Consider the following 12197-nt stretch of genomic DNA (forward strand, 5'->3'; position numbering starts at 1 on the left):
AGGTTCCGAGACTGACAAATTCGAAACTTTCTAGTCCTTCACAATTTGTTTCAATCTTCTCTTCGACGTGCCCAACCCTCTTGTATTCCAAAACATAATTTTGTCAATCATAGGTTCAACTTTTGAGGTATTGCCTTAGGCCTCTTAGACTTTCTCACTTGTCCATCATCTTTATTTCTTCCTTCCGATTCACCCACTGTCACATTACCTGGATCAGAATAATATTCTTTTTAAGTATCAATGCAAACCTCCAAATCTCCCTCAGATAACACATCATAATTATCCCTCCATACTCCACCCTCCACTTCCCCCTCTCTCTCATCCACCTCCTCCACTAAAATCAACTCTCCATACTTATCCTTTTCAACTTTTCCCCTCCCCCCTTCATAAACAACTTCGATTTCTTGAACAGACCTAGAACAATCTCCTAGTTCTACCTATACCCCTACCACCCCTGACTTCTGGTCTTTACAACGATCAGCCTTCTCTCCACTATTCTTCTCTACCAAATTAACTTCCTCCACTTTTTTAGTACCCACATTATTAACCTCATTCACAATTTCTTTATTTTTCTCAATCACCTTCGACGGGCCATTCACGTTTCCATCCTTCTTCTCCTCCACCTGTTGTTCCTAACTCTTCAAAACAGGACCTTCCTCTTCAACTATCATATTCTCTTTTCTACCCACTTCTTTCCAAACCATCCCATCTACCTCCTTCCTCATACCTACCTTCCTTTTATCCTTAGGCTTAACTCCAAATTGGCATACTACTTCAGTGTGACCTTGCCTACAACATTTGTTACAATAGAAACTCCTCTTCTCATATATTACCCTTTTCCAATTCTGTTTTTGTCCTACCACCAACGGAAAACCCTCCATAGGATCCTTCTACAAATCCACTTCAACAGATAATCTCGCAGCCGTGGCTCGTGTTCTATATAATGTGGCATTATCCGTTCCAAAGAATTTACCAAATCTAGTGGCCAAACTCTGTAAACAGTCCATTCTATATAAATGTAAAGGTAGACCTGGTAATAAAATCCACTAAGGTGCGATTGATGGCTCCTTGTTGACATCAAAATTCACAGACCAGTTAAAAAGCTGAAATTGGCACCCTGCCACCCATCTTCCTTCTTGTGCCCATGCATGAATGTAGTCCTTTTCGTTTACCAAATGCAACAAAACATGGTAGTTATCCATAAAACTTATCATGGGAACTTCAGAGAGGCCCCAAGATTGGATAATATGTCTTCGAAGGACATCGATAGACGGCCTTGTAGAAAGAAATTTAAGCACCAATGTAAACTTCAAATCCTCTGCAGCCTTTTCCATCTCCACATCCGAGAAAACAAAACCTAATTCCCCATTAATTAGTTCTGATTTCCTCAATGGGATTTTGAATTTTGAAGATGGAATTAGCCTCTTCAAGGCTTTTTCAAATGATTTTCCCCTAGTGAAACCTTCCCCCTTTTCGACCTTAACATCCCTCGAACCACTTCCTATCTCCCATATACTAGCATCGACACCTCCCCTCAACCCTCCGGTAGCAGCTACCGAAGATGGCTCAGTCATGTCTAAAAAAATTACCTGTTTTTCCATATTGACCACCAAAAAGCAAATAAAAATAATAAATAATAAATAAAAATAAAAAACCAAACCTACAGTCCCGTAGATCACTGAAAGGTAAGATCTTTCTTCAATGCCTATTTGCTAGATCTGATTCTCAGTTCGTTTTGCTTCGCGTCTGCCGTCATAATATCGCTGACGCAGGTTCGCCATTACCACTTCATCGTTGTCGCCGTCTCTCGCATCCCAACTTGCTACCAACATCGATGCCACTGCTGCTCTTCGACGATCGCTGCCGTTGCAACTCCTACTTCGAAGACATTGAGGCGGTTTCGACGCGGCAGAGATGGCGTCGCTGGTGAAGACAAGCCAGTACCAACGCCCACTCGCCACCAACAGACCAACCCCTCACCAAAGTACTCACTCAACAGAGGCAAAGCAAACCTTGCGGAGAGCTTCCAACACTGAGGCGGTTTTGACGCGACAGATGGTGTCATTGGCGAAGAGAGCCAGTACCAACGCCCACTGGCCGCCAACAATCGGCGCAACCCCTCGACTAAGTCCTCACTTAACAGAGGTAGAGCAAACCTTGTGGAGAGCTTCCAACTCCGTCGTGCAGCAGAGAGTCTCAGAGTGCCATCATCATCGTTCGTCTACACCCAACTTTGTCTAGGGCGACAGAACAACAACCAGTCAGTCCTCGCTCAACAGAGCACGTCATTGTCTCTTGTCGCGATGGATTCATAGAAAAAACCTCGTGGGCAGAAGCTCCAACGTCGTCGTCATCAGCCACGATGGCGACTAGGGTTTCCTCATCCAACAGAATTTGCTGCCATGGCGGTTCCTCGTACTTTTTCTCATTCTTCTGATAGCAAGAGGCAAGGGCTTAGTTGTCCAAAATGTGACCACTGTGGTCGTGATGGTCATTGGAAAGCACACCATTATAAGTTGCACGGTTTTCCCAACAACAAGTCTCGGTCTTGTGGAACACCTGACAAAAAAACTATTTCTCCAATGGTTGCGAATAATGTAACAAGTCCTTCAACTTCTTCTGAGATTGCTGTCCCTGGTCTCACAAGCGAACAGTATCATCAGTTCTGGGATCTGTTATCACCCTCGAACACCAACTCTGCCACCTTCGCTGGTAACCTTTCATCTTGTCATTTTGTGCCTTTTTTTTTTTTTTTTATAATAATGAATGGATTGTTGATTCAGGTGCCTCAGATCATATGACTTCCAATTTGTCTTCTCTTGACAATATTCAGCTCCTTAATCAACCATACCCCATTAAGCTTCCTAATGGTGACATTGTTCCTATAACTCATACCGGCACTATGTGTTTTTCTCCTAATCTCTCTCTTTCTAATGTTCTTTATGTACCTTATTTTAAATTTAATTTATTGTCCATCCGTAAACTCACCATTGATCTCAATTGTGTTGCTATCTTCTTTCCTACTTTTTGTATTTTTCAAGACCTATCAACGACGAGGTTGATTGGAATGGGTGAAGTACGGGATGGACTTTATCACTACAAATCTCTCTTCGCCTCCGTTTTCCACTCTCAGCGTGTTTTAGACGCTACTCTTTGGAATCAACGGCATGCTCACCCTTCTATTTCATGTATTCTGAAAACTTTAAATATTTCTTCTTCTCATTTGCCTTGTGATGTTTGTGCTAAAGCAAAGCACACTCGTTTACCTTTTCCTTTGAATACACATAAGAGCACATTTTGTTTTAATTGGATTTATTGTGATATATGGGGTGGTTATCCTACAGCTTCATTTTCTGATGCACATTATTTTTTAACAATTGTGGATGACAACTCGCGTGCTACATGGGTCTATCTTATGTGCATGAAATCTGATACTTTCACTTGCCTTGAGAATTTTTGCGCCATGGTTAAAAATCAATTCAATTGCACTGTTAAACACATGCGCACTGATAATGGTAGAGAATTTCTATTTACTCCATTTCAAAATTTTTTCCATGATCATGACATTTTTCATGAGTGCACATGTACAGATACACCTCAGCAAAATGGTGTTGCTGAGCGTAAACATCATCATCTTCTTAATGTGGCTCGATGTTTACATTTTCAAGCTAATCTTCCCATCCTTTTTTGGGGTGAATGCATCCTCACCACCACTTATCTAACTAACCACACTCCTTCACCCATCATCAATAATAAGTCCCCTTATGAACTTCTTTTTCAGAAACCACCATCATATACACACTTGCGAATGTTTGGGTGCTTGTGCTATGCCAAAACCGCTTGCCAACATCGCAATAAATTCCCTCTTCGGGCTCTTTGATGTGTTTTATTGGGTTATCCTGCTCATCATAAGGCTTATCGTGTATACGATCTTGAAAACAAAAAAAATTTCATCTTCCGTGATGTCACTTTTGAAGAAAATATTTTTCCCTATCATCTCATATCTCCAACCCCTCCACCTTCTCTAGTCCTTCCTTTTCCTATTCCTGATATAAACCCTCCCTACTCTTTACCTATCCAACCAACCACACCTAATCCTAGCCCATCTCTAACATGGTATCAGAGATGGGCCTTGGACTGCTTAGCTCCTCCATGGGTTGGACTTCTCCTCGCCTCATTTCCCCCCATGGGCTCTCATCGCCTCATTTCCCCCATGGGCTCGAGGGGGAGTACTAATGACCGTCCAGTCCCACATCATTTCTGTGAACAGTTCCAAAGCAAGTATAAGATTCTCTTAGCTCTCTCTCTCCTTAACACCTAGGTTTTGAGGACGAGTTCTCTAACATTTAACTACCCAAATATTTATGCTAGTGATTGAAAAAATGAATCAAACAATTCCAAGCAATCCCAATAGATTAATTCAAGTATGAATTTGTAGGTACAATTGTGTTGGATTACAACATATATTTAAATCATTCAATACATCCACAAATCAAACTAAGCATTGATACCACTCCCAATTCAAAATATATCATCATTCACATGAGAGATGAATATTAATATATATAAATGTGAGAAAGTAAAGAGATAAGGGATAAGAATGACATTGAGATTTTTTGCAAGGTTCGGCAATGTGCCTACATTGTTGCCTTAAGCAACCCGTTATGAGGATTTTACTACATCTCTCCATTCAATAGGTGGAGTACCTCTCTCCTTTCAATAGGTGGAGCACCTCTCTCCTTTCAGTAGGTGGAGCACCTCTCTCCTTTCAGTTGGTGGAGCACCTCTCAAGAAAGAACATCCTTTTCCTTGTCTCTGATTTAATACCCGAATCGTTTGTTTTACAATAAAAGCAACAACAAATTTTTGTACAATAAGAAACTCTCTCAAAAGTGAATTTGTACAACTTAAAATCACTAATATACTATCAAAGATAAGTTGCAACAAGGCTCAAAAGGTTTTTTAGGTTTTCTAAATTGAAAGATAAGCAATCAAAGAACAAAAGCTAGAAAAGATTTTGCCGCGATGAAGAATGGTGCACTGGAGTGTTTGAAAGCTAAAATCAATGAGTTTTTGTGCGATTAGGTTACCCTAACACGATTAGGATTAGCCTTAAATAGATGGGTTTGAATTCTAATTGTTTGCCCAAATTTTGGAAATAATATCTTTTGAAAACAGAAAGAAATTGCACTGTTCGTTCAATAAATCGCACACTTCAGTTGACTGAACTAGAACTTTGGTCTCCTGAACCAATTAAAATCTTGAATTCGAATAGGCAATTGCCTTTCAATCGACTAAACTTTAGGTTCAGTCACCTGAACCTGTTCGGTCGACTAAACATTCATTTCGGTCGCTCGAACCAACACTGTTTGGGCTTTAACAATTAGTAGTACCAATTTGGTTGACTAAACCATAAGGTCGATCTCCTAAACTCACTAATGCTAGACCAGGTTGTTCAATTTCATGCATTTGGTCGACTGACCATGAGCCTCGGTCACCCGAACACTCTAAAATTCATTTTTCCTTTTATTTTTGATTCTAGAAATCATATGTATTCATTTAAAAATATATTTGGAGTTGGAAAAAATATTTTCCAATTTATTTAAATAGGTTTCTAAGTCCAATAATTTATCTTAAGAGTTTCATAAAAAAAACATAATAATTAAGAAGTACTTACATGACACTTCTATTACATTACATATGAAATAAAAACTAAGTCTTCATGTCTTGAAACTTTCATCCAAGCTTTAGCCAATCTTCATTTAGCTTGTGTGTTTCATGACTTTTAAACTTTAAATATGAACCATTGTTCTTGAAAGAGATAATACCTATGAATTAACTTGAAAACATAATTAGATTCCTTAATTTGTCATTATAAAAAACAAGATTAAGTCTTGTTAGGCTAACACCTTAAATATTTGAATTAAAGTAGACTTGGACATATTTTATTATAATTTTATAATATATCTTATCAACATTTAATACAATTCTAAATTTTAAGTCTTTCTAAATATAGAGTATATATATTTTTAATGTGTTTGGTTGGTTAGAAATATATATATATATATATATATATATATATATTCCTAATTTTGAAAGACGGATATTTTATCTTTTGACAAAGAAAAGAATATATAGTAAGCAGAGGTTGTGTGACTGTGACAAGAAGGCAACATGCATGGCCACGGTAATGGCCCGCGCAAGTGGTGGCGTGAAAGAGGGTATCATGTGGAGTAGAGCCGTCAACCATATATGCATGATGCATGCCAATTCTCCCACCGATCTCTCTCTTTCTAATGTTCTTTATGTACCTTCTTTTAAATTTAATTTGTTGTCCATCCGTAAACTCACCACTGATCTCAACTCTGCCACCTTTGCTGGTAACCTTGCATCTTGTCATTTTGCTTGTTTTTTTTTTTTTTTTTCTAATACTGAATGGATTGTTGATTCAGGTGCCTCAGATCATATGACTTCCAATTTGTCTTCTCTTGACAATATTCAGCTCCTTAATCAACCATGCTCTGTTAAGCTTCCTAATGGTGACATTGTTCCTATAACTCATACTGGCACTATGCGTTTTTCTCCTAATCTCTCTCTTTCTAATGTTCTCTATGTACCTTCTTTTAAATTTATTTTATTGTCCATCCGTAAACTCACCACTGATCTCAATTGTGTTGCTATCTTCTTTCCTACTTTTTGTATTTTTCAGGACCTATCAACAAGGAGGCTGATTGGAACGAGTGAAGTACGGGATGGACTTTATCACTACAAACCTCTCTCCGCCTCCGTTTTCCACTCTCAGCATATTTTAGACACTACTCTTTGGTATCAACGGCTTGCTCACCCATCTATTTCATGGATTCCGAAAACTTTAAATATTTCTTCTTCTCATTTGTCTTGTGATGTTTGTGCTAGAGCAAAGCACACTCGTTTATCTTTTTCTTTGAATACACATAAGAGCACATTTTTTTTTAATCGGATTTATTGTGATATATGGGGTGGTTATCCTACAGCTTCACTTTCTGGTGCAAATTATTTTTTAACAATCGTGGATGACTACTCGCGTGCTACAATGGTCTATTTTATACGCATGAAATCTGATACTTTCACTTGCTTTAAGAATTTTTGCGCGATGGTTAAAAATCAATTCAATTGCACTGTTAAGAACATGCGCATTGATAATGGTATAGAATTTCTATTTACTCCACTTTAAACTTTTTTCCATGATCATGACACTTTTCATGAGTGCACATGTGTAGATACACCTCAACAGAATGGTGTTGCTGAGCGTAAACATCGTCATCTTCTTAATGTGGTTTGGTGTTTACGTTTTCAAGCTAATCTTCCCGTCTATTTTTTGTGTGAATGCATCCTCACCACCACTTATTTAATTAACCGCACTCCTTCACCCAGCCTCAATAATAAGTCCTCTTATGAACTTCTTTTTCAGAAACCACTATCATATACACACTTGCGAGTGTTTGGGTGCTTGTGCTATGCCCAAAGTGCTCACCAACATCGCGATAAATTCTCTCCTCGGGCTCTTCGATGTGTTTTCTTGGGTTATCCTACTCATCATAAGGCTTATCATGTATACAATCTTGAAAACAAAAAAAATTTCATCTCCCGTGATGTCACTTTTGAAGAAAATGTTTTTCCCTATCATCTCATATCTCCAACCCCTCCACCTTCTCCAGTCTTTCCTCTTCCTATTCCTGATATACACCTTTCCTACTCTTTACCTACCCAACCAACAACACCTAATCCCAGCCCATCTCTAACATGGTATCAGAGATGGGCCTTGGGCTTCTTAGCTCCTCCGTGGGTTGGACTTCTCCTCGCCTCATTTCCCCCCATGAATTCTTATCGCCTCATTTATCCCATGGGCTCGAGAGGGAGTATTAATGTCCGTCTAGTCCCACATCGTTTCTGTGAGTAGTTCCAAAGCCAGTATAAAATTCTCTTAACTCTCTCTCCTTAACACCTAGGTTTTGAGGATGAGTTCTCTAACATTTAACTACCCAAATATTTATGCTAGTGATTGAAAAATGAATTAAACAATTCCAAGCAATCCCAATAGATTAATTCAAGTCTGAATTTGTAGGTACAAAAATGTTTGATTACAACATTTATTTAAATCATTCAATACATCCACAAATCAAACTACGCATTCATACCACTCCCAATTCAAAATAAATCATCATTCATAGGAGAGATGAATATTAATATATAAGTGCGAGAAAGTAAAGAAATAATGGATAAGAATGACACTGAGATTTTTTGCAAGGTTCGATAACGTGCCTACGTTGTTGCCTTAAGCAACCAATTGTGAGGACTTTACTAAATCTCTTCATTCAATAGGTGGAGTACCTCTCTCATTTCAGGAAGTGGAGCACCTCTCTCCTTTCAGTAGGTGGAGCACCTGTCTCCTTTTAGTTGGTGGAGCACCTCTCAAGAATGAACATCCTTTTGCTTGTCTCTGATTGAATACCCAAATCGTTTGTTTTACAATCAAAACGACAGAAAATTTTTGTACAATAAGAAATTCTCTCAAAAGAGTGAATTTGTACAACTTAAAATCACTAATATACTCTCAAAGATAAGTTGCAACGAAACTCAAGAGGTTTTTTAGGTTTTCTAAATTGAAAGATAAGCAATCAAAGAACAAAAGCTTGAAAAGATTTTGCAGCGAAGAAGAATGGCACACTGGAGTGTTTAAAAGATAAAATCAATGAGATTTTGTGCGATTAGGCTACCCTAACATGATTAGGATTAGCCTTAAATAGATGGGTTTGAATTCTAACTATTTGCCCAAATTTTGGAAACAATATCTTTTGAAAACGGAAAGAAATTGCGCTGTTCATTCAATAAATTGCACACTTCGATTGACTAAACCAGAACTTTGGTCGTCTGAACCAATTAAAATCCAGAATTTTGAACAGGCAGTTGCCTTTCGATCGGTTGAACTTTAGGTTCTGTCACCTGAACTTGTTCGATCGACTGAACATTCACTCCGGTCGCCCAAACCAACACTGTTTGGGCTTTAACAATTAGTAGTACCCATTTGGTTGACTGAACCATAAGGTCGATCTCCTAAACTCACTAATGCCATACCAGGTTGTTCAATTTCATGCATTTGGTCGACTAACCATGAGCCTCGGTGATCCTAACACTCTGAAATTCATTTTTCCTTTTATTTTTTATTCTAGAAATCATATATATTCATTTAAAAAGATATTTGGAGTTTGAAAAACTATTTTCCGAGTTATTAAAATAAGTCTCTAAGTCCAATGATTTATCTTAAGAGTTTCATAAACAAACATAATAATTAAGAAGTACTCACATGAGACTTCTATTACATTACATCTGAAATAAAAACTAAGTCTTCATGTCTTGAAGCTTTCATCCAAACTTTAACCAATCTTCATTTAGTTTGTGTGTTTCATGACTTTTAAACTTTAAATATGAACCATTGTGCTTGAAAGATATAATACCTATGAATGAACTTGAAAGCATAATTAGATTCCTTAATTTGTCATTATAGAAAACAAGGTTAAGTCTTGTTAGGCTAACACCTTCATTTAGTTTGTGTTTGGTCGGTTAGAAATATATATATTCGTAATTTTGAAAGACACACAGATATTTTATCTTTTGACAAAGAAAAGAATATATGGTAAGCAGAGGTCGTGTGGCTGCGACAAGAAGGCAACATGCATGGCCATGGTAATGCCCCGTGCAAGTGGTGGGGTGAAAGAAGGTATCGTGTGGAGTAGAGCCGTCAGCCATATATGATGCATGCCAGTGCTCCCACGTATTAAACATCATGGCAAACGCGACAACTACGTACCATTGCTAACAACGGCGAAAACGTTGTCATTTATTCTGGTCGCAAAAAGGGAGCGAGTTCGGTGGACGAAGAACGGAAAGCTGATATTCCCCCGTCTTTTTTCTTGTTTGGGTAATCACCATCCACCACTTTCAACCAATAAAAAAAGGACAGCCATGACTCGTCAGCCACCCCACCCAGGGGTCAGAGGCCAGAGGCCAGAGGCACCCAGCTTCATTTGTACTTGACCTATTTCTCAGATCACTATATAATATCTACGCACGCGAGTGTTTATTTTTGTGCGAACTCAGGCAGCAGGCACTGTTCTCCACCGTCCAGCAGCCAGTTTTTTACGAAAACATTTAATTTAAAATGAAATATACACAATTGTGGGATAGGTGGGCTAATATTTATAAAAATAAACCCAGTCAACGATTAGAAAGTCGGTTTTAAATAAAATAGACTTTTAAAAAGTAAGTTTTAGTTCAAATGTCATCTCCAGCGGGTGGAGGGGAGCAAACCGACTCTTGGAAAACTGGTTTTTAATTTAAAAAATATTAAAAAATACGTTCAAGTGCGCATGGAAATCAGGGAGATTCAGAGGAGAGAGAACCGACTTTCCAAAAGTTAGTTCTGCATTTAAAAAGTATTTAAAATTATGTCGGAGTTAGAGGAGTCGGAACAGGGTCAGGGAGTCAGAAGTGAGAGAACCGACTTTCCATTAAAGAATGGAAAGTCGGTTATCTATTAAAAAATATTAAAATATGTATTTAATGGAGTATTAGTGAAGCCAGAGGAGAGAGAGTCCGTTATTGAAAAGTCGGTTATGCCCCTCCATGCATGCAATGTACTTCCCATATGCATTTAAATTTTGTCATAGTTGTTATTTAGTAATCAATAAAAAATTAAAAAAAAAAATTGTAAAAAGGGTTGAAAGGCAAATTACAAAAGTTGAATTAATTTTTCATGTTTTAGGGAAAAGAAGAGGGACTTGCATATGATATTTATTGACCTTGAGAAAGCATATGATAGGATATCTAGGGAAGTTTTATGATGAGTTTTAAAAAAAAAAAGTGTATGTAGTAGGTATACCGATGTCGTTAAGGATATGTACGATAGAGTAATGACTAATGTAAGCACTATAGATGGAGAAATTAGAGAATTTCCAATCACCATAGGTGTATATCAAGGATCTGATTTAAGTCCTCATCTTTTTACTTTAGTGATGGACCAATTGACTAAAAGTATTCAAAAGGAAGTTTCATGGTGTATGTTGCTTGCAGATGATATTGTATTAATTGACGAAATTAGGGATAAAGTAGAGGTTGAGTTAGTATTATGGAGAGAAGTTTTGAAATCTGGAGGCTTTAGGATAAGTAGAAATAAGACAGAATATATGAAATGTAATTTTAGTAATGATAGGAGGAATATTGGAGACAAAGTTAAACTTGATGATGAAGAAATAAATAACACTTGTAGATTTTTGATGTCTTAGATCTATTATGCAAGCTGAAGGAGAAATTGAAGATGATGTAATGCATAGAGTTAAAGTAGGTTGGGTAAAATGGAGAAGTGTTTCAAGTGTGCTCTATGATCATAGAATATCCTTAAAATTGAAAGAAAAATTTTATATGATAGCTATAAGACCAGCTATAGTATATGGATCAAAATTTTGGGCGATGAAGAAACATATTATCCAAAAAGTAAAAGTGTCAAGATGAGAATGCTTAGATGGATGAGTGGTATAACATTAAAAGACAAATTAAGGAATGAACATAGTCGTGGTAAATTAGGTGTAGCTCCTATAGAAGATAAGATAAGGGAGGGACAACTCATATGATATGGACACTTACAACATAGGCCACATAGTGCACATGTGAGGAAGAGTAACTTAATTACTGTGGGGGGCAGTAGAAGGGGTAGGGGTAGACCTAAACTAACTTGGGAGGAGATAGTGAGTAAGGATTTAATATCTTTGAATCTATCAAAAGAAATGGTCCATGATCGCATAAATTGGCGGAAAAGGGTTCATATAACTGACCCCACTTAGTGGGACTAAGGCTTGATTTTGTTGTTGTTGTTGTTGTTGTTATTGTTGTTGTTGTTTGTGCAAATAGTTTTACATTTTTTTAAATAATTACAAAAAATGGCACCTTTTAATTATATATATATATATATATATATGAGAGAGAGAGAGAGAGAGAGAGAGAGAGAGGATCGATGATGCGGTTACTGTTGCTCTATGGGTTCAACAAAAGTTGGTTTTTCCCTTTGGTTCTAATTAAATATAAATTTGCATGAATTTTAGAAAAATTGATTTTTCAAAAGTCGGTTATGCCTTTTCCATGCATGCAACATCCTTCCAATTTAT

Source organism: Malania oleifera, chromosome 4, assembly GCF_029873635.1.
Source record: "Malania oleifera isolate guangnan ecotype guangnan chromosome 4, ASM2987363v1, whole genome shotgun sequence".
In the NCBI taxonomy this organism is placed as follows: Eukaryota; Viridiplantae; Streptophyta; class Magnoliopsida; order Santalales; family Ximeniaceae; genus Malania; species Malania oleifera.